We start from the raw sequence: 27,426 nt of genomic DNA, 5'->3' as shown, positions 1-27,426 counted from the left end.
GCACATATTTGGAGACATTATTTCTTGACCAAGTAAAAATAAAACCTCTATGCATAATATTTATGCTGACGCTTATGTCTGTCCCTAAAGCACTTAACTTGAATCCATGCATAGGTTGCTCAATCGATTTAGGTATACCAGGAGAGTTGAGAAAGGTTTCTCAACTTTCCAGGGTATATTTATCATGTCATAATAATAATACCATAACTGTTCTATCCAGGCAATCATTAGTGTATTTTTTAGCGTTAAAGGCTCTTTTCTTGCTTACAGGATCCCAAAAATTACTTTGATGACATTGTTTTCCACTGTGGTTATCGAATCATTCTGCTTAATTTATTTGCCATATGGCCTATCCTTTAATTATGACATTACAACCTACATTCCCAGGATGACGGATGATCCTTTTAAGATGTAAAAATTGTTTTACCATACGTCCTTGCTTGACAGTTATATGATCATGATATGCATAATTGTACGGGTTGTCGTTTAAGAAGGATACCATAACCATCATATGAGACCAGTATGTTGTCTTTGCGAGGCGATGGTTGAACCATAAATGAGTTAGATTACTAACTCAATCCCAAACCTCCCTACCCCCCCCCATTGTGTACAGTTTAAAATTTGTTCTCTAAACACCAAATTTTACCTTTATTTTGGGCAAAATTAATGAAAACTTGGACAACTTAAGGGGGTACTACACCCCTGGCCAATTGTGTGCCTATTTTTGCATTTTTCTCAAAAATTATAGCGCATTGGTGACAAGTATATAAAGGTATATTATAGGGCAAGGACTACAACTACTGCACTGAAAATTCAGCAACTCAAGGCAAGTAGTTATTGATTTATTGATCAAATAATGATCTTTAATAATAATAATAATAATTTTGACTGTAACTCCACAACTGTTGTCAGTGCTGAAATAAAATTTCCAGTGCAGTAGTTGTAGTCCTTGCCCCTATATTATACGTATCTTACTTGTCACCAATGCGCTATAATTTCTGAGAAAAATGCAAAAATAGGCACAAAATTGGGCAGGGGTGTAGTACCACCTTAAATAATGCACACCAGGAATGTTTTTTGTCTTTTTGCCCTCAGACAACAGATATGTCACTGAACATGTAAAATACTTGGACCACCCCTCCATTTTTTCACAATTACCACACTGGTTCAGACGGACATGAACCTCTAAGGGTTTGAACTTTCTAATGTAGAAATGAAATGAGTTGTGTTCACACGGTCCTTTTTTCGGCTGAAATCCCTGAGCCATTTCTATATACGTGACTAATAATTATGAGCAATTAGAAAGAGGACCCCTAACTTTGCAGAATCATACAGTGGACCTCTGAAAGAAACCCTCGAAAGTGTACAAACCTCCAAGTTTTCTGAGCGCTCTCGGTGGTTCAACGAATCGCTCTACATGTATATCTTTGGATTTTGAAGTGGGTCTAACCTAAGTTTCACTTAGAATGTAAAACCCCCTTGACCAAAAGTTTCATCCAAGTTTATATTTAGTGTTTTTACTACATCGTATTTACAATTGCTGTTTCTTTGGCTCATTTTTTGGTTGGGCTGACGTCACACAAGGGAAATAGCCTTGCAAAACCGGTGTGCGCATGTGTAGTTTCTCTTCGTTGAGCTGGTTGCTATGCGCGCGCTTGTGCAAAGGGGACAATGTTCCCGGATGTCCGACCGAAAGGATTGTATTTCCCTTACAGCGTCTTAAGCTGTTGTACGCTTTTGCTTTGAATTATTTTGGACGGCAATCTTTACTTTAGTGTCTCTACTTGCTAATTATATAACTACATGCCCCACTTTGAGGTATTTGTTTAATCTACTCAATCGATCTCGTACCACGTCGTTCTTGATTTCCGTTCCACATTAAATTCTTATACATCGTTTTATTTTATCTTCATGTTTGTACCAATTGTAACTGTCTGCACTAAATTTGCCTGTTAGCACTGATCTCTGTAGTCGAAACCGATAAATTATTCATCGACATCAAGCTTAATGTTTGTAACCATTTGAAGATAGTACGGCAAGTACAACTTTTGACATTTTGCTTTATATCAAAGGGGGTGTAATCCCATAAATGTTTTTCGCGGTGTTTTATAATTTCTAATTGTTTCTGCCGCGAAATTGAGATGATGAATCACAGAATGAGGTTCTTACTCTACCAGTCAATGCTGTTAACTCAAATGTAGGTCTACTTTACTAAACAGATATGAACATTAAAAAACCTGATATTCGCACCAATGTGAGCCAAACTGGTCGCATTTCTGGTGACATAGTTCAACAACTTTCAATAAGCATAATTCAAATGATAAGAGATCAAGGATGAGTTTTTGTACCCATACATTTAAAGGTACATTTATACATCTACAAAATAATTTGGTGTGTTTGAAGTCCTAATGAAAGAAGAAAAAAGACACTTTCTTAAAATGTATCATGTTTTGTTTCAGTTTTACCATCTGCCAATCTAGAAATTGATACGTTGTGGACAAAATAATGATAAACAAAAAATTATGCCTCCTTAATCAAGTGTAATGCAGCTTAGACGTATCGACTTTCAAGTTGGAAGTATTTTATTGAGTGTTGTAATATTGCTCAATAGCGGCGATTTTATTTAAAAATGCAGTCATTTGAGTAAGAAGGATGAAATAGTGGTATATGTTGAAATAAAAATTGCTCAATCAACCGTAGCGGCTTGTCTTCTCTTGATTTGATCAAAGATTATCACATCGGTGTTTTATCTACCGGGCTTTGCTTTCTAAGTTTTGTAATAATGAACTATTTCAAACCATGAGTGACACCAAGGAATGATATAAAGAAATATAACATGACATATAAAACACATCTATTCAAATGTGAGTTGTTTGTCTGTGTATTTGTCAATAGCTTGAAGCTTTTATAACTTGTTTGTCCATGGATAACAATGGTTTTCATTCAAGCATTATTTTGTCAAGTGTAGGTCTAGTTTTATTTACTTGATCGTGTTTATAGTTGTTGTTTCCCAGCTTCAATTTATAGTTGCCTAATCGGTTGAATTGGTTATTTTGGACGTCAATCTTTAATCTTTACCTCAGTGTCTGCAATTGCTAATATGCTACTTGCCCATACTTTCAGCATCAAGGCCTATTTGTTTAATCTCGAAAATCGATCTTGTGTCTCGTCGTTCTTAATTTTCGTCTATTATAAATATGCCAGTTAGCACTGCATGGTTTCAAGTCGAAACCGATAAATTATTCATTGAAGTCTAGCTTAATGTTTGTAATTATTTGAAGAAAATAAAACTTTTGACATTTTACTTTATATCAAATTGGTGTAATCCGATAATGTAGGGTGTGCTTTTCGAGGCGTTTCTTAATTGATTTACCTACTTGTTTTCCAAACATTTTACATTCAAATTCGTCATTTGATATCTAAAGTATCTAAGTTGTCGATCCAGTCAATGTATTTTGTGAATATGCAAATAATCACCCAGTTTGTTTACGACATTCCCTTCTTATAAGCACACAAGTGTTTCCTCCCGTTTTATCAGAATAAACAATATAGGTAACATGGGAATGCTGGGATACTGTTCGCCAGAGTAACTTAAGTTAACTTTAAAGCATTTATAAAGCGCCATCTATCTAGGTAACCTAATCCGAGGCTCTATACAAACAGAAACAAAATGACATAAGAAAATATAAATATGAACAATACCTAAAACCGACAAGAAGCATATTTAGCAAAAATACACTTTGAAATGGAACATTATGTGAAATCTAAAAGCATATGGAAAAGTAACTTAAAGCACATATAAATATCATAAGCAGATTGGAACAAAAATGTGTTTAAACGATTTAAAAAAAAATCAGTGATACACAAAATTAGGGAGATTGTTCCAAAGTTTTGGTGCATATATGAAGAGAAAGTTCTATCACCATACGAGGAAAAAGTTTTTTGTGTTGAAAGAAGAAGTTTATCTGACGATCTCAGAGTCCGTGTTGTCACATACGACGTAAGAAGTTGGTTTATATAAGAAGGTGCAAGTCCATGTAGGGATTTCCATGTGAGAAAGAGTACTGAATATCCATCAAACAAGTTTAGTATCATGTGATAATACCAATAATGGGTAGTCGTTTAAAGATAGTAACAATTAGGTGATCATATATACAGTAAGCCAAAAAATTAAGGTACCAGTTGTGTTCATCCCTGTATATCCTAAATAAAGACAAATGTGTCAAAATAAAAACAGCAGCCGCTACCTGTACTCTTTAGCTCTGATTTAAGACCTTATTTGTTGAAATTGGTTGAGAATTAAAGAAACGGTAGTCCAAAACCTGATGAAGATACAAAACAAAAAGTTGCACATTTGTGTTCTAATCAATGAAAGCACGACGATAGTTTTTCGTGCTAATCAATGAAAGCACAGCGCTAGTTATCTTGTTCGCGAACGCTTTGTGTACAAATCAATAGGGCATGCAATGTGGCAAACTGCAACTTTTAAATTGGCATCTTCCTTGGGTTTTTGGATCGTCGTGTCTTTATTTTTTAAACAATGTCAACGAATGAGGTCTTAAATTCGAGCTAAAAGATGAAGCTATTGGCTGTTGGTTCCAATTATGACATATCTGCCTTTGTTTAGGATATACAGGGGTGAACGTAACTGGTACCTTAATTTTTTGACTTACTGTAGAGTACGTTGCGGTATTCACGGTTAACCTGGTTTACCACAAGTAAACCGCATTTTTCTTTAGCATTCAAAGTAATCTTTCTTATTGTTTCAGCACGAAATCGAGGCAATAAGTACAAAATAGGGTACGTACTCCACAAGGCCAATGATATTAACTCAAATGTATGGCTACTTTGTTTAGGCGAAACCAATATGAACATAACAACCTGATACTTGTAACACAATTCGCTAAACAGGTCTCATTTTAGTGGCAAAGTTCAACGACATCCATTCAATAATCAAAGCTAAAATGCTGACCTCTAATTGTGAAGGTTGAGTATTGTGTACCAAATACATTGAATGGTCATTGAATAAATGTAAAATATTTTGGGGTTAAAGAACTCTTGACGCGTTTGAAATCTAAAAGTTATTAAAAAGAGATACCATTTCGTAAATTGTAACACGTTTTGTTTCAGTTAAGCCATCTGTCATTCTTGAAATTGATACCTTCTGGGCAAAATATTGAAAAACAAAACAATTATACCACCTTAATAAAGTGTATTTCAACTTTGACGTATCGAGTTTCAAGTTTTAGTATGTTATTGAGTGTTGTACTATTGCTTTAATATAGCGGCGACTTTATTTTAAGTGCAGTCATATGAGTAAGGAGGATCAAATAGGCTTAATAGTGGCATATGTTGAAATAAAAATTACGCAATCAACCATAGCGGTTTATCTTCTCTTGTTTTAATCGAAACTTATATCGGTGTTTTATCCGTCGGGCTTCGATTTCTAAGTTTTGCCAATATATGACTATTTCAAATCAAACAATAGACGTCGCAAGTGTACCTGTATGGATGGCGAATACCTTCAAAATACGCGTAAGATAATACGCCTAACCTTCACGCTTAAGATGCAATCTTAGACGCCTAAGATGCAATCTTAGACGCCTAAGATGCAATCTTAGACGCCTAAGATGCAATCTTAGACGCCTAAGATGCAATCTTTCTTGTATTTTTACTACATGTTCTTCTTGGGGATATTATTTGGTGGTGTGCCTCCAAATAAAACAGCAAGTTTATAAAGCGTCCGTCGTACATTTTGGGAGAATCGCGATACCGTCCACCACTATTATAGGTCACGGTGAATGGTTAATCTTAGGCGTGTAAAATCTTAGGCGTGTAAAATCTTAGGCGTCTACGATTTAATTGGCCAGTAATTGAATACGCTTATGATGATTGGCTGTTTGTGATTTCTGGCTCTATGATTAGTCGATTTAAGTCTACCGCGAAATTCTTAGACGTCTAAGATTGCATCTTAGGCGTGTAAGGTTAGGCGTATTATCTTCCGCGTAATTTAGTATCCGCCATCGATATGTACACAAAATATAATATGATATATAAAAAAAACAACTATTCCAACGACAAAAAGAATACTATCTATTCGAAATGCGGGTTGTTTGTATGTGTGTTTGTCAATAGCTTTTATTACTGGTTTATCCTTAGACAACAATGATTTTCATTCAAGTATTTGTCAAGTGTTCGTCTAGTTTTATTTACCTGATCGTGTTTATACAATGTAGTTGTTATTTCCCAGCTCGTTGTATATGCTTCCATAATATGTTGAATTAGTTATTTTGGACGCCAATCTTCAACTTTTACCTCAGTGTCTACAAATGCTAATATAGCTACTTGCCCACACTTTCAGCATGAAGGCCTATTTGCTTAATCTCGAAAATCGATCTCGTGTCGCGTCGTTCTTGATTTCCGTTCCACATTAAATTGTTATCCATCGGGATTTTTTTTCTATGTTTGAACCAATGTTATCTGTCTGTTCTACATTTGCGTCTTAGGACTGCTTGGTTTCAAGTCGAAACCAATAAATTATTCATTGAAGTCTAGCTTAATGTTTGTAATCATGTGAAGAAAATAAAACTTTTGACATTTTAGTCCACAACGGCGTTTCTTATTATTGATTTACGTACTTGTTTTCTAAGCATATAACAGTCGAATTCGTCATTTGATATATAAATTATCTATGTTGTCGATCCAGTCAATATATTTTATGAATATGCAAATAATCACCCTCTGTGTTTACGGCATTCCAGTCTTAGAAGCAAACATGGGATATTGTTCTCTGCAGGACAGAATATCCAGCACCAGGTTAGCATCATGTGATAATACCTATAATGGGTGGTCGTTTAGAGCACCTTGCGGTATTTACAACGGTTGACATGGTTTACCACAAGTAAACTACATTTTTCTCTAGCATTCAAAGTAATCTTTCTTATTACTTCAGCACGAAATCGAGGTAATAAGTACAAATAAGGTACGTACTCCACAAGGCCAATGATATTAACTCAAATGTATGGCTACTTTGTTTACAAGAAACCAATAATGAACATAAAAACCAAATATTCGCAATACCGTGAGTCTAATTTTAGAGGCTTAGTTCAACAACCTCCATTCAATAATCATAGCTCAAATATTGACCTCAAATTGCGAAGGATGTGCATGTGTATGCGATACATTCAAATAGTAGACTTGTTTTAACCTCTTAAAAGAGGTGAAAATAGGGTGAACGCTGCATTTTTTAGAACAAAGGTCCCACTTGGTATGGATGTTCCTTGGGGTAAGAGGAAAAGATTCATCCAAAGAGACACTCTGTATCTATGCATAAAACCCCTAATTAGCATAAATTATGCTAATTAGTACCCAAAATATGGTATTCTCTACCTTTTGGACCATTTCACCTATAGACATGTGTAAACATTTGAAATTGGCTTAATTTAGGGTAAGAAATTCATTTTTGGGATTGTTTTGGGAATCCGTAGCCATTTTGACCCTCAAATCCAAGATGGCCGCTGTCCGCCATCTTTAAAATTGGCGTTTTTACAACTTTTGAACCATTTGAGCTACAAACTTAAGTGACATATCAATTTGTACTAATTTTGGCTGGGAAACTCACTTCTGGCACTGTTTATGTGATAGGAGGTAATTTGAAAAAAAAGGTACAAGGGTTTTTAAATGTGAATTCCATGGTACCTGTCATTGTAGAAGGATGGACATCAAACTTATGTTTTAATATACCTTAATTTTTAGCACCATTGGGGACACACTTTATAATGCATGTTTGGTTTTTGAATTTTCAGTCCACTCTATTGATAGTAGCAAGCGTTATTTGATTTAAAATGACCGGTATGGATACATATGACTGGAATTTGTTTTAATTCTCAGTTGGTCAGAGATGAACCAATTAAGGATTCAGCATCATCTGTAAAATTATGTGGGCAACCTAAAAAAATAGAAGCTTGTTACACAGAACTGCTGAAATATATATCGGATATCTGTGAGTATGACAATTGCCCAGCTTTGTACTAGTAGATGATATTCCTGGTTGTGGTGGTGGTGCGAGCCCGAGCAGTGCAGTAGTAGATAGCGCCAAGGAAAACTAAGCATACCGTATGACATAAAAAAACCTGCAGAAGCACTGTCAACCAACAGAAGGTGAATCGGGCAAGCAAGGAGAAAGGCTGAGAGGACTACATACCAAAACAGCTCAGTGAAAACGAGCTGAATAAGCTTCCTTCATTATATAATGCCCTAATCCGATCAACAGAAAGGACATCAAAGGTCGAGAGCAGGACATTCAACTCCATCAGTTCATCATCAAATCCCTCCTGATGAAGATGTGTGTTGTACACATCGAAATATTGAGGTAAATATCTCAATATATTTGTGTTGAAAGACAGTTTAAATCTACTTTGCTTGTTTATCTACCAACCACATGAGCATACACAGTGATATCAGGCGAATGCGCTCTGGTATGGTTTGTGAATTCCAAGGGACAACAACTGCAAATAAGGACTCTTCTGAAACAAGGTGCTTCTATTGTTGGAAGTCTGGAGACAAGAAGAACTTTAGAAAATCTTCTTATTTGGCACAAGCAGTCAAGATTCTGTGAAGGGATGTTCTTGATAAAAAACAGATGTTTTCAGACTCTTTCTCAAATTCCTCAGAAGCAGACTTGGTTGTTCCAACATTGAAATCTTTCCTACATATGCTGTTAGATGGAACTTGCATCGAGGTCGCTATACGTCCTGCTTCTTCACAGAAGATTGTGTTATCACTGGCACAAACCAATATGTACACCTCCGTATGGAAAAAATCATCGAATCCCAGAGTGTGCCACGTCATCTGCGTCAACGACAGGCTCCATTATTTCTTATAATGCACGAAGGTGCATATGAAAACGGTTATAAAGGAGGATCTTCTTGACATGCTGGCAGAACGAAGACTTAAACCAGAAGTCTGCTTCGGGATGGGAAAGGCTTGACCCCACTCTTTCAAGGGTTGACAAGCGGCAGCAAATGGCAAGTCAGGAGCAAGGCCTGTAGCAGTAGTTTGCCTCAACTCAACATATTGGGTATAGGTTTTCTTCATCAGAATGAACAGCTGTGCCTGATACTTGGTGCACATATCTAGTCCTGCAGATGTGAGATGCACTAAGGAAGGACTATGCTCTCCCACTGTTTATTCATAGGTGTGGTTCCCCCACTGCCCTCCAACCTGTCACCTAAAACTTACCACAACATCTTTTAAAGTGTGCAAGACCTCAAACAAGACAACAAGGTACTTAACTTCAGTAATGTCTGTATCTGAAAACTTCCACTGCAAACGCTTTGCAAGTGTGTACAGTAGCTGATCAGCTACCACAACGAGTGTCTGTCCTGGATTGAGGTACTAATACAGTGAAGCATATTGTATATAATAGGACTGTTTGCTGACTCTGTCAGCAGTGGGAGCATAGAGGGCTTTGAAATGAATAAGGGGGACCTGGATGAACGCTCTGCGTGGTAGGGAGCCCAAGAACCCCAGTCGTCACTAGTTAGCTGCGCTTCCAAGTGATCATCTACATAATTCAACCACTGATAGCCATCTTGGAGGACCTGCTGCAGTGATCTAGATGCAGGTATTGGATGGGTGTTAATGTCATGCAGTGATGGAACATGAAAATGTCATCCTTGGGCAAAGATACGTCCACTGGGAGTGATCGCAGTCTTTTGGTACATGCTGATGCCAGTCCAGTGGAAAACAGACTGAAATGACGCAGTTGTTGATGAGGGATTATAATCAATGCTGTCACTTCCGCCAGTCGTGAAGACTCCTTTGGTGGCTTCAAGAACTACAGCACCTTCCCATTTCCAATGAGTAATGAGTTGGCAATATCAATGCTCAGCCTCATTCTGCCGGCATGCCAACAAGACTCTCCTTTATAACCGTCATAAGGGATAATGTGGCCTCTATTTCACCCAGATAGTGTGGTACACTCTGGGCATTTGCTGATCATTTGTATACACCGTTGAATATCGGGTAGTTTAAGCCAGTGATAACACAAGCTTATCTGAAGCAGGATGTATATTGACATCGATGCAAGGGCCATCTAACAACATAATAGTAAAGATCTCAATGTTGGAACAAGAGAGTCTGCTTCTGAGGTATTTGAGAAAGAGCCTGAAAACATCTGCTTGACTGAGATCTTCATGAAACACCAGATCCCAACAACCAGATGACCTTTGTATTTCCTTGATGTCAGGGATCAAATTGACCATATCCTGTCGAAGAGGAATTTACCCTTGATCAAAGCAGCGCTAGATGATCAGGTTCAAGTTTCTTGAAACCTTAGGCTTTTATAATTTTGGCAGTGTGGGTTTCACGAACTATATCTGCCTTTCTATAAAGACTGCTAAAGGTATGCAATGTGGGATTCATAAACCATGCCACAGCTCATTCACCTTGTTTTCACCGGGCTGTTTCGGTCTGTACTCCTCTCAGCCTTTATCAGCTTTGTCTGACCCACCTTCTGTTGGTTGACAGCGCCTCTGCAATGGCTCTACTACTACACTACTCGCACCACCGCCACAACCAGAGATACCATCTACTACTACAAAGCTGGGCAAATCGCCATACTCACTGAGATTTGAGATATTTTTCTGCCGTTTTGTGTAACACGCTTCTATTTTTTTTAGGTTGTCCACATAAGTTTACCGATGCGGGATCTGTAATTGGCTCATCTCTGACAAACTGACAAATAAAACACAAATTTCAGTCTCATGTATCCATACTGATCATTTTAAATCAAATAACCCTTGTTGCTATCAATAGAATGACTTGAAAATAATAGTAAAACTGTGTAAAAGGTATTAAGGTAAACATATTCATAAGTAAGTTTGATGTTCATCCTTCTACCATATAGCCAATGACAGGTACCTCGGAATTCACATTTTAAAACCCTGGTACCCTTTTCAAAATACCTCGTATCACATAAACAGTGCCAGAAATGAGTTTTCCAACCCCAAATTGGTACAAATTGATATGTCACACAAGTTTGTAGCTCAAATGGTTCAAAAGTTGTAAAAATGCCTATTTTAAAGATGGCGGCCAGCAGCCATCTTGAATTTGAGGGTCAAAATTGGCACGGATTCCCAAAACACCCCAAAAATGAATTCCTCACCCTAAAGTAAACCAAATTCAACTATTTATAGTTTTTTTAGGTGAAATGGTCCAAAAGTTAGAAAATACCTTATTTTGGGTACTAATTAGCATAATTTATGCTAATTAGGGCATTTATGCATAGAGACAGAGTGTCTCTTTGGATGAATCTTTTTCTCTTGCCCCAAGGAACATCCATGCCAAGTGGGACCTTTGTTCTAAAAAATGCAGTGTTCAACCTCTTAGCAAGTCTACTAAAAGGTCACTGTATGAATGTAGAAACATATCAGTGTTAAAGAACTCTTCGTACGTTTGAGATCCTAGTAAAAGTACTGTGACATCGAATTATTAAAAGAGATACCATTTCGTAAAATGTAACACGCTCTGTTTCAGTTAAGCCATCTGTCATTCTTGAAATTGATACCTTATGGGCAAAATAATGATAAAAAATAATTATACAACCTTAATAAAGTGTATTACAACTTTGACGTATCGACTTTCAAGTTATAGTATGTTATTGTTGCAATATTGCTTTAATATTGCGGCGATTTTATTTAAAAGTGCGGCCATTTGAGTTGGGAGGATCAAATAGGCTTAATAGTGCCATATGTTGAAATAAAAACTATGCAATACCATAGCGAGTTGTCTTCTCGTGTGTTAATCAAAGCTTATTATCGGTGTTTTTGTTTTGCTTCGCTCTCTAAATTTTGGAATATACGAACTTTTGAAAATCAAACAATAGATGTCACGTGAGTTATGAACCCTGTGCCAAAAATATAGGTCGTACTAGGAATTGACATGAAAATAGACATTCAAACTATGTAAATTACTAAGTGTGGATAATAACAACTATTCCAACGAAAAAATCTCAATTATAAAGTTTATAGCTACAAATATTTGCTTGTAGAATGAAATCGCCACACGTACCATTTGAACATTTTTTTAAATGTGTGTTGAAAACGATCAAGATATTATTGTGCGTACATTTAGTTTTGGTCATTTCATTCAAATGTAGAGACTTTATACAATAGCACAGCAAACAGAAAATGGTTTCGACATTATTCACAAAAGGTTAAAAAGGGTTGATAGAAAACGTTTGAATGTCGAGATATATAAAGAATATTATACAGGACATAAAACGTTTCATTATATTCAAAACATTTTCTGAAAACTGCGTGTAAAATATTGTAACATTATGTTATTTAAGTGTTGACGAAATATTTGGCAAAAAATATATTTTTGCAACAAATATTTTACAATAACATTTTGACAACATTTTGAAAATGTTGTTGTAGTGTGTTTTCATATCAAACTTTTTAAAACATTTTCATGACATTTGTAAAACCCGACATTAACGTTTTTAAAACGTTTTTACTAAAACCAAAACCCGAAATACCCAATTTTCCTTCAAAACCCAATTATTGTAGAATCTTTTTAATAGTACAAATTTAAATTTCAAAGTTTTTTATTATTTATTTTTTAACAGCCAAACAGACTTGAATATTCTCAACATATACCATGTACTTGATGGAAAATATTGATATGGTTATGGAAAAATTGCGCGGATTGTTGAAAATGTTTAATATGAAAATCTGGAACAAACATGGTGGGTTCTGATACACACGCCACCTCTTGTACCTGATTCCAAATTCCCAAACATAGTCAAGGACGTGTGACTTAATTGACGGCAAATTCAGGCACTTGGAAAGCTACGCACCTGAATCACCGGCACATTCGATGACTATCATGTCAAAGTGTCCCTGCTGAAAGTGACAAGTTGCGTGAAATTGAGTGTGAAGCGTATGGATGATGTGCTTGATCCATGAAACAATCAATCAAAGCGCATGCAAGTAAAACAGAGAGGTTCTAATAGATCCATAGGAAAGAACACAACTATCTTAGATATATAGCAAACGACATAGCTGCTATCTTAGGTAGATAGCTAAATATATTGCTGCTATTTTAGGTAGATAGCAAAAGATATTGCTGCTATCTTATGTAGATAACAGAATATATTGCTGCTATCCTAGGTAGATAGCAAAAGATATTACTGCTATCTTAGGTAGATAGCAAAAGACATAGCTGCTATCTTAGGTAGATAGCAAAAGACATAGCTGCTATCTTAGGTAGATAGCAAAAGACATTACTGCTATCTTAGGTAGATAGCAAAAGACATAGCTGCTATCTTAGGTAGATAACAAAAGACATAGCTGCTATCTTAGGTAGATAGCAAAAGACATTACTGCTATCCTAGGTATATAGCAAAAGACATAGTTGATATCTTAGGTAGATAGCAAAAGACATAGCTGCTATCTTAGGTAGATAGTAAAATATATTGCTGCTATCTCAGGTAGATAGCAAAAGATATTGCTGCTATCTTATGTAGATAACAGAATATATTGGTGCTATCCTAGGTAGATAGCAAAAGACATAGTTGATATCTTAGGTAGATAGCAAAAGACATAGCTGCTATCTTAGGTAGATAGCAAAAGACATTGCTGCTATCTTAGGTAGATAGCAAAATAGCAAAATACATTGCTGCTATCTTGTACCTGATCTCAAACATAGTCAAAGGACGTGTGACTTAATTGACGGCAAATTCAGGCACTTGGAAAGCTAAGCAACTGAATCACCGGGACATTCGATGACTATCATGTCAAAGTGTCCCTGCTGAAAGTGACAAGTTGCGTGAAATTGAGTGTGAAGCGTATGGATGCTGTGCTTGACGCATGAAACAGTCAATCAAAGCGCATGCAAGAAAAAAGAGAGGTTCTAAGAGATCCATAGGAAAGAACACAAACAGATCATAGTGCAGGGTCTTATTCCACTTCCACAAGTATCATGTTCATAACAGGAGGTTAAGTCTTCGACAACAGGAAAGCTCCAGGATTTAAGGTGTAATCACGAGAAAGTGGATACGCGATTTATATTACAATGAGGCTAGATGAAGTACAAATTACCAGTTGAGAGACAATAATGTTCTCCCTTGTTGCTACATTTCCTCAGAAGAAAGCGAGATTTTAATATGATTGATGTACTGTACATGGTACAGTAACTGCACACCGAATGAAATGTGACCATTTTCATCAAACTAGCCAAAGTGTACCTCAAGGCCTGACCTACAACATATTGAGTTTACACTCATTGAACAGCACCCTATATTTGCCGGGATAGGAAAGGACCCGGGGAAAGAATGGACCCTTCATAATGTAACAAACAATTTGGATACGGCACTACATTAAACTAAAATGTGTATGGAAATACCAAAATTACGGCGTTTTCACTTTTTCACAAGACACCTGTTATTAGGTATTTTCTCTTTTATATTATTGCGTAAAATCTCTTAATTTGGATAAAAACTACGCAAAATTATATTTTGTTTGTTGACAATGCACCATGTCCTTACTTGATATCAAGTGCTATATATAGACAAAATTTGTACCAAAATGAATAAAATCTTGTGGTTGGGCAAAATGGCCAATAACAATCAATTGTGTATGATTTGAAGTGTTTTCTATTGATTCCAAAACAATAAACCTGTTCTCATTAGATTACAACGGAGTGTTTGGTACAGATATGTAAAAATCACCAATTTCTGGCATAATTGCAAGCTTGTAACAAAATTACCGACGAAACTTTAAGCTATTTTGCAACACATTCCAGAACTAAAAAGAACGAACAGTTTTCTTCAGTTGATATTTACTTGTGAAATAACAGGAACGTTCTAGCTTTAAGTCAAACTCAAAGTCATATGTGACGCGATCAAGCAAAATCAGTCGGAACTCGGAAATATTGATTTTGAGATACAGCCATACAAAGGAAATATTTCCTTTTGTTTCCTGTTCTTTTGGAAACTCTTTAATCGCTCATATCTTTGGAACTGGTTGTTCAATTTCAATGGTGTTTTCTGCAAAATCCAGATTTGTAAATGCTTTTTACTATCCGATAAGAAACCGAAATTTAATATATATTTCCGAGTTCCGACTGATTTTTCTTGATCACATCACATATTTTGTTTCTCGTTGACAAGACTTACATAAAAAACACTTATGCTACGTTGTGCCAAACTCAGACAAATTGGACTGACAGCTTGTTTAACCAGTCGGTCCGATGGACACACTCTTGGGTCCTGATGGGACCAGGCTCAAATAAAATGCTCAATCCAAGCCTAAAAACTTATATAAGCATGCTAGATTGTATGAAGAGAAAGAAAAGAAAAAGAAGAATTGAAAAAAGCAAGGAAACAACTGGTTCAGTTACAACAAATTAATTGTACACTTTTGGTCTTAGCCCTTGGGTCGAGAAATAAGAAATTGTGAATTCTTATTCTGTGCCCAGATACAAATGCTCAGTTTTGATGTTAGTTTCTAATGTAGTAGCTTACAGATAAAATATTCCTTGTAAACACTGTGTGTTCCATATTATAAAGATGTTGATGTTGGATTATACCAAACTAAACGATTTGGACTATATCACCTAAAATAAGGCGTTGTTAGTATTTTCAAGGTGTATACTTTAGTTTTGGTTAAAATATTCGCTTATGAAGCTACCTATTCCATAACATAAAAGGACATTGTATCAAATCCACATGGCCTCGGCGTATTTAACAAATACAGCAATATTTCCCTCTCTGGAGACTTTTGTTTACTTAGAAGTCAATAATTGACCAACAGAAAACACACACTAAAGTAAAGGTACAAAAACATATCTTACCAAGTGCCTTTGTTTATGTTGTCCAACAATAAACCAATTAAAACAGCAAATATCCTTCCTTGTAAAGTATATAGTATTATATGGTAGACAGCTAACAATCCAACTTAATTATGGTATCCAATACCAGTCTCAATGAACTTTATATTCAATCTTGATAAAATAACTATAGGCTTGTTGACGTTGTGATGCGCATGTGCCATCGTCTGTAATTGTCGTATGTTGTGTTTTACCGCCACGATATGATCGGCTATCAACCCATGCAGATTTTTTTTCGGTTTCGCGCCGCCCCAACAAATGAGAAGGTATTAATCGCACGCTCTGATCGTCACACGAGGGCTTCCACCAAAGTGATGAAATTAAGATAAGAAGTTTAGGTGTTATAAATAGATCATAATGTTCGTCTTCCGTTACGTTATGTCGTCATCTTGATCGTCATTATCGGCGCACGCACTCGTTTTGTTTATCGTCGTTTTCGTCACCATAGTTTTAATTGTGATTGTATTTGTCATGCGTCATCAAATCTGCTCCCCTGCTTGTACTCTTTTCCTCCTTTTCATATGGGAATATGGGGATCCCCTCCTGTTTTCAATTCATAGCTACCAAAACCCTTGGCATAGTTTTAGGATCATCCTTTCGCTTATTCTAATGAACATTTATTTAACCCACCACCTTACCAGTATATCAGTAGTGAGGCTGACACTTCTATATGTGACGTGTCATGTCAAAAGGAGACACTTTTGGGCAGGTTATCAATTTTGAGGTTTTTACATATCTTAAATATAGAGATATTTTGCTCCACAATGCCGTTTTCCCCAATGAAATCGGACATTCCTAAGCCAAGATATTGAGTGCGTAAGTTATAGTATTATAAAATTGGAAATTGAGATATCGGCCTTTAAAAATATTATTGACAATGTTGAGATTTGGAATTACCTAGAAAAATGTCTCGAAAAATACAAGATGCCAGCTATATTCCGGTCTGAAACTATCAGACAATATTTTAAACACTAATAACATCACAAATTCGCAACCAACTCAAATTGTGAAAAAATCTCCCCGGGCAGATTTTTGGCTATTTCTCCATTTACGATCCTGCCCAAAAGTGTCTCCTTTTGACATGACACGTCGCTCACATATTTACTAGTGTTATGAACAAATTACGGGGTCTAATCTGAATTTTGGTTGGGTAAAAAAAGGAGACGACGCTGCCAATCCTCGGTGCCAATCGAGTCACTCGGGTACCCATCTTTAAGCAATAATATAATTGCACTCACTCATGATCTGTGATTTATAAAGCAAATACAGTAGTAACGATTTAATAGTTGGTATTTTCTGGTTTCAATTTGGAACAATGCTTGTATCGTTTTAAAGAAGTAAAATGATTATTATTAAACTGAGTATGACATTGTATGAACAAATACTAGTACGAATATACTACCCCCTCTATTTTACTAGCATCCTTCTGTTTGCTTCGTAATCGCCAGCGAGGGCGCTAGTTTTCAATCTGTATGATTTCAGACGGTTTAATAAGGCCGGCGTTTGACGAAGAAGAGACTACAGTAGATTGATTCAATTACGTATTAGATAAAGGGTAATAATTATTATACCTTCACCAGGACTGTTAAGATATTTGTTTGTTTGAGGTTGAGACCCCATATGGATTGAAACCGTAAACCAACTAACAGCCACGAGCCAGCCACGAACAACCCGACCATTATATCTGTATATGCGTAAATATAACCTGTTAAGGTTACGCTTGATTTTGACAAATCTTGATCTCAAAATAAAACTTACAATGCACGTCTGAGTTTCTTGGACTGATACGCGTTGTCATTTTTCAGATTACAGGAAGTAACGCGACTTGTGAGTATTCTGGTAGGATCTGACAAATAAAAAACGTGTCTAAAGGCAGCGGAAAAACCAGTCTATATTTGGGATAATAATAATTGTCCCCTGTTTTTCTTCTTACACAGAATAAATCGTATATACACACCTTAACCAGCCAAAAGGCTGCCGTTAGTTTTAGCAGAGAAAAGGGGATCTTTGTTTTAATAGTCAAAATTAGGTCTATTTTTGACGGTATTGTAGTATTACAGTCAACCCTTCTTGTACGATTGAGACCAGCTCCAGTCCAGTAGAGTATGGGCTCTGGCTGTGGTCGGCTCCATCCAAACTAGAACTGCGGTGAATCGTCTTTTAAACCTGGTATAAACACCTGGGGGCTGAAAAGTTTTGTGATGTGTCTAGGGGTCTTACATGGTTTTTTTTCCTCCCAGGAAGGGGAGTATTTTTTAGCAGGGTTCAGTATTTTTTCCATGGCCAAGTTCCAGAGTTCCCGACCCCAAGTATTTATGAACCCTCCCTTGTATAGTAAAATTCTTAACGTTGCGAGTTCAACTCAACACGCCCAGTTGTGATAGCTAATAAGGTATGTGTTATAGAAAGTTTACTCACACATGTTCAGCTACTGCATGGGGTTCCACTGGGCTCTGACACCTGAGAAACCCACTCATTCTCTTACTATAACATTTGAGTACACTCACCCTATATTGGTTAAAACATCAGTCGTTACAGTATCTAATTGCCAGTTATTTGTTCTTTTTGACCCAAACGGCCCTATTACCTGTAACAAACTGAAACTCAATATGGCCAAGACCGGATTCTTTATCGCTTCGTCCGCTGTCCATTACAAACTTCTGCAGAATCACACCCTCCTCTTTGATGGTCATGAAATACCACATAGACCGTCAATCAAAAACCTTAAGGTATTCTTCGAACATGACATGAAAATATCTGATCATATCACGCGCAGCTCTCTCGTTCTATGAATTAGAAAAAATTCGACTTTTTGTCGAGGGAGGGTGCAAAGAAAAAAAAATGGCCAGTGAACATTATTTTGGCCCGATTTTGCTGGGATAAATGATCGCGCAGCGCGCGAAAATTTCAGTTTCATACTATTTGAAGTGAAAGTTGATACACATTGGGTTCATTTGTGCGACGCACACTAAATTTTGTATTTTTGCACTATTTTATACCCAAATTAAGGTATTTACCATTTATAGGTTAATGAACGCGTATTACTTGTTGGAAGAGAAATTAGACAAAATAATGCACGCGCGCTGATGTTGATGCGTCTAATGCACGAGCCCCGAAGGGGGGAGTGCATCCCGGGATCTACGCCTATGTCTTTTTCACTTTCTTCAATGTTTCTACTCCCGTTTTTTCCTTAGTCTCCTGAACGCCATTCTTTTGCTTTCTGTCACTGGCGTACCAGATACCAGAGGTAAGGCATGCATCAGCAGGGTAGGTAAAGCTGTTTACGGGGACAACTGTGTGCATTGTTCAAACAACCTTGTTATACTATTTTAATAACCCCCAATCAATGTGAATTATTATCTATCTAGATTATTTATCTTTGTTTACAATATAAAGCTATTTCAATGAGAGATGGGAAATCCCCCTTTGCAAGAGTTGGTATATAATAATGTTTGTAATAATGTTTGGGAAACCCCTTTGTGATGTAATCACTGTAAACAAAGTCAGGACTATTTATGGATGGGGAATCCTCAAGAATGTAAAGTGGATATGACATCATATTGGCATTACTCACAGGAAGTGATGTAATGTGAAAGGTTAATGTTTATAATTATTCTTGGGAATTTTTCACATTGCATCATATGTTGTGAAAATGTGAATGAAGTGATTGGCTATTAATAGAATGGGACCTTCTACACAGTTCAGTGTTGTTGTGGGCTAGCTTGTGTTGTGCTTACAATCCATTTCCTTCAAAGAAAGGAAATTACGAAATATATATTTTATGTAGTCAAGGTACTACAATCCAGTAATATCGGAGAAGATCTAGAATACGTCAAGGTGCGTACCTCTTCCAAGAAAGGAATGTATTCTTCTGTCGACTTGCTGAAGTCTAATTTATGAAACAACACATCTGTCAATGTGCGTGGAAACAGGGGAACAACTGCTGAATGCAGGCCTGTTTTCCATTAGATTGTGTGGAAGGTAAAAAGAGAACCATTTTGGAGATAGTCAACTGTGCGAGTATTTCATGCTAAGGATATAAAAGTCTTCAGTGGACTTCGCTGAACAGTGATCTTCACAGCACAAGTGAATCAGTACATGCATCAGAACTTTGAAATCAACAACACGATGAAGGCTACTGGCTAAGTAAAATTTTTAAACATAGTGTATAATTGATTCTGACTGACTGTATGTATTATGATCACTTATAAGATTATTGTTAAACCATACTTTTCTTTTGATTATAAGACTCAGGTATTGTTAACTTAATCAAACAGTGTGTTTTGTTGTGTATTCTGAATTAAATTAGGGGAAAAGGGTGTTTTTGGCCATGAGTCATTAACGACTCGTAACAAGCATAAACATGGGAAGCAGACGACATTCACGAAGTGTTGCTGTCGATATATTCATTACATCAAGTTTGTCTTCAATGAAGAGCAGCTGCTTGCAACCGTCTTTCCACATTAATATATCATACACTCCGTAAATTCACCGACCAAAATAGTGAAGTCCTGAATTCAAGAATGAGAAAAGTTCAAGTCAAGGCTGGCAAAAGCAAATCTAAATAGGATATATATGTCCCAAGACATTTGAGCAGATTCGCCACGATATATGAAATGAAGGAAGCAAGGGGTACCTAGAAGTTAAAACAATATGAAAGTCCACTTTTAATATTTTCACACTCAAAAACACAAGTTTCTCTAAATTTATTACACATGTGGATAGACCACTGATCAACCGCTGCAGCGCGCTGGGCCCCTAACAGAACCGCCGGTTTAACCGCATTCTATTGTCACTCGCTGGTTGACAGGTGGTTATGCTTTAAGCCAAACCCTAATCTTTACCAGTGTTGTAGTAGCGTGAGTCATTCGATGGGTAGAGGGGGATTGAAGGTCGTTTTCCGTTAATTTCAAATGGGATTTTTCAAAATATTCACGTTAAAGGGACTCTCCGTATGATGCTACGCATATGCTTTGTTAAGTATTTAATTTACTACCGTAGAAAGGGGATAAAAAATTACTTTTAATATAATAATATTATTATAATATTACAAGACAAAATATTACGTCACAGACATTTTGAGGAGTTGTTTGCTATGAAAGATTGGTAGTTACCGCATATCTGTGCAGTGTGCCCATTGCCGAACATCCACATCCGGTTGTGACGCGGGCGTTACATCTCTCATCAACAACATAGGCCAGTCAAATTAAGAAAATAAGGTTTAAGCCAGCACTGATTGCAACAGAATCCTAAAATCACCATTAATTTCAGAAAAGCTTATAACACATCAAAACACTCATCAAAAGGATTCAGAAAAAGTATATACTTTGATCAGAGCTTAATCGGCGGGCCTTATAACATCGCGGATTAATATCAAAATATTTTATTTTGTGAATTGTCTTAAGACATCTGGCGCCAGAAGCATCACGAATTCTTAATTCAAGTCCTATACTTTGTTTACTTTCTTTAACACACAAAATATGGACCAGACAGGTCAACTAATAGCACTCTTAACGTGGGTCTACTTTTCGGCGTAGTGGTAAAAGCCTAACATTTCCCGCCTATTAAGAGCTGATCATGATATGTCTCCAATATGCGGTTCTTGAGTTATAGGCAAGAAGGTCAAAGGTCAAATTTTGGGATCACATGTGTACACAATTTAAAGAGCTCCAAGTTTAATCCAATTTGTCTCAGATTGTTCCTTTGGCAAAAATAAATTAAAATGATATAGGTAACATCACAAAATAGATCAAGATCAACAAGGCTCAATGGCTTTAGATCTTTTTGGCCATGTTACCAAAGTAACAAACGACCTGAGATGTGGAAAACTGATCCTTTTTTTATGTTTTTACAAGTGAAGCAATCTGAGACCCTTTTTTCCCTTCAAAATCCGAGAATTTTTTGGAATCCAAATTTTGACATCTGACCTTTCCCCTATAACTCAAGAACTGTAAATTGGAGATAAGTCAAACTTTTTCTAAACCCTTAGGACGAGAGAAAAACATTGGTATGGCTTTTAACATGATTTGACCAACTCTGAAATTTCATCCCTGCATAAGCTTACATTTTCGGAGACTTTCAATATGTTTTTGTGTAAGCTTGGGGAGATGGACACATGTGAAATGGATTCTGTTGCAATTAGTGGTATGTTATTTAATAACAATTATGACTGGCCTAGCTCTCTTCAACATTCAAAGATCAACGTTGTGGCATGCATGGCTCTCAGATCAGACACCACAATGCATTTATATGAACTAAGAATAGAAATACCTTTTTCGATCACGCTATTGAGAATAAGTGGCCTCATTATTTGAAAATATCAGTAATAATTACAACTAAAATACCAAATCAGCGATACGTCCGTAGTCAATTAGCTGAACCATATCTTAATTCATTATTACACCATAGAAATACGTAATAGATAAACACTGTGTCGCTCTCTAGACATGCTAGACGAACAAGATAGCGATCAAAGGTTGCTCCATATACGATGCATTTTAAAATTATTGATGGCCAGTCTTACCTGTGTACACACAAGCAAGACTGTGCAAAAGTTTCAAAGCCCCTTGAGAATGTATTTATCTGTTAATTGACAGCATCCTGTTACTCGACAGTATCTCTGTCTCTTGTATCAATCCAGATTATTACCGCTATCCTGTTAATCGACAGTATCTCTGTCTCTTGTACCAATCCAGATTATTACCGCTATCCTGTTACTCGACAGTATCTCTGTCTCTTGTATCAATCCAGATTATTACCGCTGTCCTGTTAATCGACAGTATCTCTGTCTCTTGTACCAATCCAGATTATTACCGCTATCCTGTTAATCGACAGTATCTCTGTCTCTTGTATCAATCCAGATTATTACCGCTATCCTGTAAATCGACAGTATCTCTGTCTCTTGTACCAATCCACGTTATTACCGCTCTCTTGTTAATCGACAGTATCTCTGTCTCTTGTATCAATCCAGATTATTACCGCTATCCTGTTAATAGACAGTATCTCTGTCTCTTGTACCAATCCAGATTATTGCCGCTATCCTGTTACTCGACAGTATCTCTGTCTCTTGTACCAATCCAGATTATTACCGCTATCCTGTTAATCGACAGTATCTCTCTCTGTCTCTTGTACCAATCCAGATTATTACCGCTATCCTGTTAATCGACAGTATCTCTGTCTCTTGTATCAATCCTGATTATTACCGCTATTATGTTAATAGACAGTATCTCTGTCTCTTGTACCAATCCAGATTATTGCCGCTATCCTGTTACTCGACATTATCTCTGTCTCTTGTACCAATCCAGATTATTACCGCTATCCTGTTAATCGACAGTATCTCTGTCTCTTGTACCAATCCAGATTATTACCGCTATCCTGTTTATCGACAGTATCTCTTTCTCTTGTATCAATCCATATTATTACCGCTATCCTGTTACTCGACAGTATCTCTGTCTCTTGTACCAATCCAGATTATTACCGCTATCCTGTTAATCGACAGTATCTCTCTCTGTCTCTTGTACCAATCCAGATTATTACCGCTATCCTGTTAATCGACAGTATCTCTGTCTCTTGTATCAATCCTGATTATTACCGCTATTATGTTAATAGACAGTATCTCTGTCTCTTGTACCAATCCAGATTATTGCCGCTATCCTGTTACTCGACATTATCTCTGTCTCTTGTACCAATCCAGATTATTACCGCTATCCTGTTAATCGACAGTATCTCTGTCTCTTGTACCAATCCAGATTATTACCGCTATCCTGTTTATCGACAGTATCTCTTTCTCTTGTATCAATCCATATTATTACCGCTATCCTGTTTATCGACAGTATCTCTGTCTCTTGTACCAATCCAGATTATTACCGCTATCCTGTTAATCGACAGTATCTCTGTCTCTTGTATCAATCCAGATTATTACCGCTATCCTGATAATCGACAGTATCTCTGTCTCTTGTACCAATCCATATTATTACCGCTATCCTGTTAATCAACAGTATCTCTGTCTCTTGTATCAATCCAGATTATTACCGCTATCCTGATAATCGACAGTATATCTGTTTCTTGTATCAATCCAGATTATTACCGCTATCCTGATAATCGACAGTATCTCTGTCTCTTGTATCAATCCAGATTACTACCGCTATATTGGTGGCAATCTTTCCAAAAGCAATTTTTGCGTCAAGCGGTATAATACGGAATTTAGGCTAAATTTGGGTGTACTGTATCTTGGGTCAAATCTTTACCATGTAAAATTTGCCAACATCGGTACAGCTTTATAGATGTAAATATTGTTTCTACTAGAATTTGGCCTTTTTTGTTCCATATTTCAAGAAATTCAAAACAACGAACCTAAGCCATAATTTTGCAATAATTCGAAACCACGAATCCAAACTGGGTGAACAGGCTACGAGTAATACACGTAATCAAGTTGGCCTTTGCTTTCTATGGCAGTGCATTACTTCATTTTACGCCCCTGTTCATTTTTCATAAAATAATGTTCTACTAGAATTTGGCTTTTTATGTTCCATATTTCAAGAAATCGAGTGACAAGTTTACTCATGCAGCCTTTTGGATAAGAGAAATGATATCCAAATACTTAAATCTATATGATCAATAAATAATACCCAATCAGGAACAATCCTTGATAAGATCACGTTCATTGTGCCATCAACCTTGTAAACTATGAAAGTGAGAATAAGATTTTTGAAACAACAGATTGGTTTATTTTTCTATAGTTTCATACGAAGCAATGCGTTTCGGCAAGTTGCCAATCTCCTATTTTACCTCCTTTATAGATTTCATCTCTAGAGTGTATCATTTACTAGCAAGTACTTGAACCAAGTTGAGCTCCTTTAGTGATCAGATAATCATGGTCATAATTATTTTTAACCCTATGAGAAATGTGTGAAGCCTTGAGAAAATTAGACTATTAGCAAGTTGTTTTTCAAACTTAACCAGGCTTTAAAAGAAAGACAAGCATAATGGGTTATTATATTGAAGTGGAAGACGGAGTGCGGGTTTCGCAATAGACAATTGGGTAACTTATATTTGAAATAATATCGTGGGCAATATATTTGTGAGGTCATATGTGTGCGTTTCAAAATAATTAACTCCAGTCACTTTAATTTGGAAAACCATACTCCCTTTGTGTAAGACTCTTCTAAAATCTTCAACAAGGGTATGACAAATTTCAAATGGAATGGCTCAATTTCCACTACTTCTTTGCAATTCTTGCTCGGGTTGAATTTAAAATAAAAAAGCGTCCTGATACATAATAAAAGTATAGGCTGGTACATTTCCTTTGAGATGCATCTATTTGTTTTGGTTTTTACACATGCAGGTAATCGACCTTTTCAAACCGACTTGTAACGATTCATTCTGATTATCAAATTTGCAGCATAAATAATTTCCCCAAACGCACGTGCAGAAAAGAATACCTCCTCAGCATCATACTTAGTGCGAAGTTCCAATGTGTAACAGGCATTGTAAACATAATGAACTTTCGCACGGTCAATTGTGGATTGTTAAACAATGGTAGAAGAGACACATTGAAGTTTAAAAATCAATCAATCAATCATTCAATCAATCAATCAATCAATCAATCAATCAATCAATCAATCAATCAATCAATCAATCAATCAATCAATCAATCAATCAATTAATCAATAACACTTTTCACTTTGTTTGTGGGAGTATATCTTCCGAAAATATTTTTCACACATTTCTGTGGTTTGTTTACATATTTTGAGGCGACCACGACATCGGATGTGCTCATATACGTGATTTTTTGCTCAAAATATGGTTTGAAAAGGTCTATTCTATACAATTTACGGGGGCAAGCATATTTTGTGCCAGTTTTGTGTCAATTTCAAACTATGTTTGCCAGAAGGGATATTTTGGCATTTGATGGCCACTGCGAGCAAAGCGAGCAAAATTGTGCAATGTTACCCTCTCATTTTTGCCCGAAACATGGTGTTTTTCGTGCAAAAAGGAAGATGCACAGGGCTATTATTGTTTTATTTTTTCGTCTATTATTAGGAGGAAATTGAAGGGAATGTGTCCCATCCTCCTCCACCCCGCTTCTGCCGCCTATGAATGTTTTGGTACACTCATAGAAATGACTTGTTCGCCTTGTTGGCGCAATTCAAAAGGAGTAAGTTTGGACAACTCAAAAATAGTGTAAAAGTTGCCAAAACAAAATTCATTTTAGTTATCCGAACTTAAAAATGCTGAAAAAGCTCTAAAAGTTCCGTCAACTAATCAACTTTGTTGGCATTACTTAAAAAGTTGATGTAAGTCGTTGCGTCAACTTTTTAAGTAATGCCAACTTCTGAATTCAAGTTCAGGGAACTTAGAAAAATAAACAAGGTTCAAAGAACCAATTAGTTGGGTTATTGTAACTCAACTTGTAAGTTGATGTAACTCGTTCATATTAAGTTACTGGTACTTATTGTTTTGAGTTATTCCAATTTGGTACTTTGTTACTTAATTCACGCAATTGGATCATTTTCTGCACAATTAGCAGTATTCAAATATTTATTTTTGTAATCAGTGCAAAATTTTGTATACTATAGCACACCTCTAGAAAATTATGCTAACCTAGTTTCATTTTCTGAGTTGTTACAACTCAATAAAGTAAGTGCAAATGAGTGCGACCAACATAATGATATCGAGTCAGCGTTACTCAAAATTGTACGCGTTGGCAACTGGAAAGTTGACGCAACGACTTACATCAACTTACTGAGTAATGCCAACGAACAATTTCTATGAGTGTAGAACTAACGAGAGCATTGTAAAAATGACCTGGCATCACCAGCCAAAGGTCTGAAAGGTAGAAATTTCCATTATTTGAGGATTATACGTTGTTAGATCGGATGAATGCCTAAATCTAAGTTGTTTTTACTAAATAACAGGGTGAAGAAGTTCATTGTTTTAAGCGAATTGATCGTGTGGACTCCAATTAAATATACAACGTTAATAATTAAAATAATATATGGATATGATTTCAGACCTCAACAATCAGAGGGACGGTACCCCCATGAACGAATTTAAGGGGTTGTGTTCCCCACGTCCCCCTCCCTCATCCGCTTCTGTCGTCTGTGACAATAGCAGACACATTAACCAAAATGTTAATAATAACTACAACAGGATTCTGTTCACATTAATTTACTTAATGGATTTGATCGCGTTTTCATTGCAACCATTCAATTTGATAGAATGCGGTCACGGTCGATGTATAAATTAATGGCACAATTTCATTCCTGACACAAATTCAAAATTAAATGAGAAAATGTCTATTGCTTAACTGCCTATTTTGAATTCATTTGTCAAGACCAAATGAAAAACTTGCATTTTTCTGCTGACAGTTTCGCCAGAAACCCTCTGGCTTTGTCAAAAGCGTCGATGATGTTGTTTATCCATCTGCTTGGAGCTGGAACCTTGACCAAGCATAATGAATCAATAACATTATCAACACTTTAAAAAAGCCACAAGGTTTCTGGCGAAACTGTCAGCAGAAAAAGATAAGTT

General features: G+C 36.4%; 1 protein-coding gene across 1 annotated transcript in view; it reads right to left on the bottom strand.

The window, feature by feature from the left end:
* The window catches only part of LOC140151058 (uncharacterized), a 122,275-nt gene extending 106,075 nt beyond the window's left edge, over nucleotides 1-16,200 (bottom strand). The window contains exon 1 of the mRNA XM_072173257.1: nucleotides 15,859-16,200. The gene's annotated coding sequence lies outside the window, so the exon portion shown is untranslated. The remainder of the gene's footprint in view (nucleotides 1-15,858) is intronic.
* Between the last annotated feature and the right edge of the window lie 11,226 nt (nucleotides 16,201-27,426).

Source organism: Amphiura filiformis, chromosome 4, assembly GCF_039555335.1.
Source record: "Amphiura filiformis chromosome 4, Afil_fr2py, whole genome shotgun sequence".
NCBI classification, from domain to species: domain Eukaryota; kingdom Metazoa; phylum Echinodermata; class Ophiuroidea; order Amphilepidida; family Amphiuridae; genus Amphiura; species Amphiura filiformis.
This window is presented reverse-complemented; position numbering and strand designations above follow the sequence as displayed.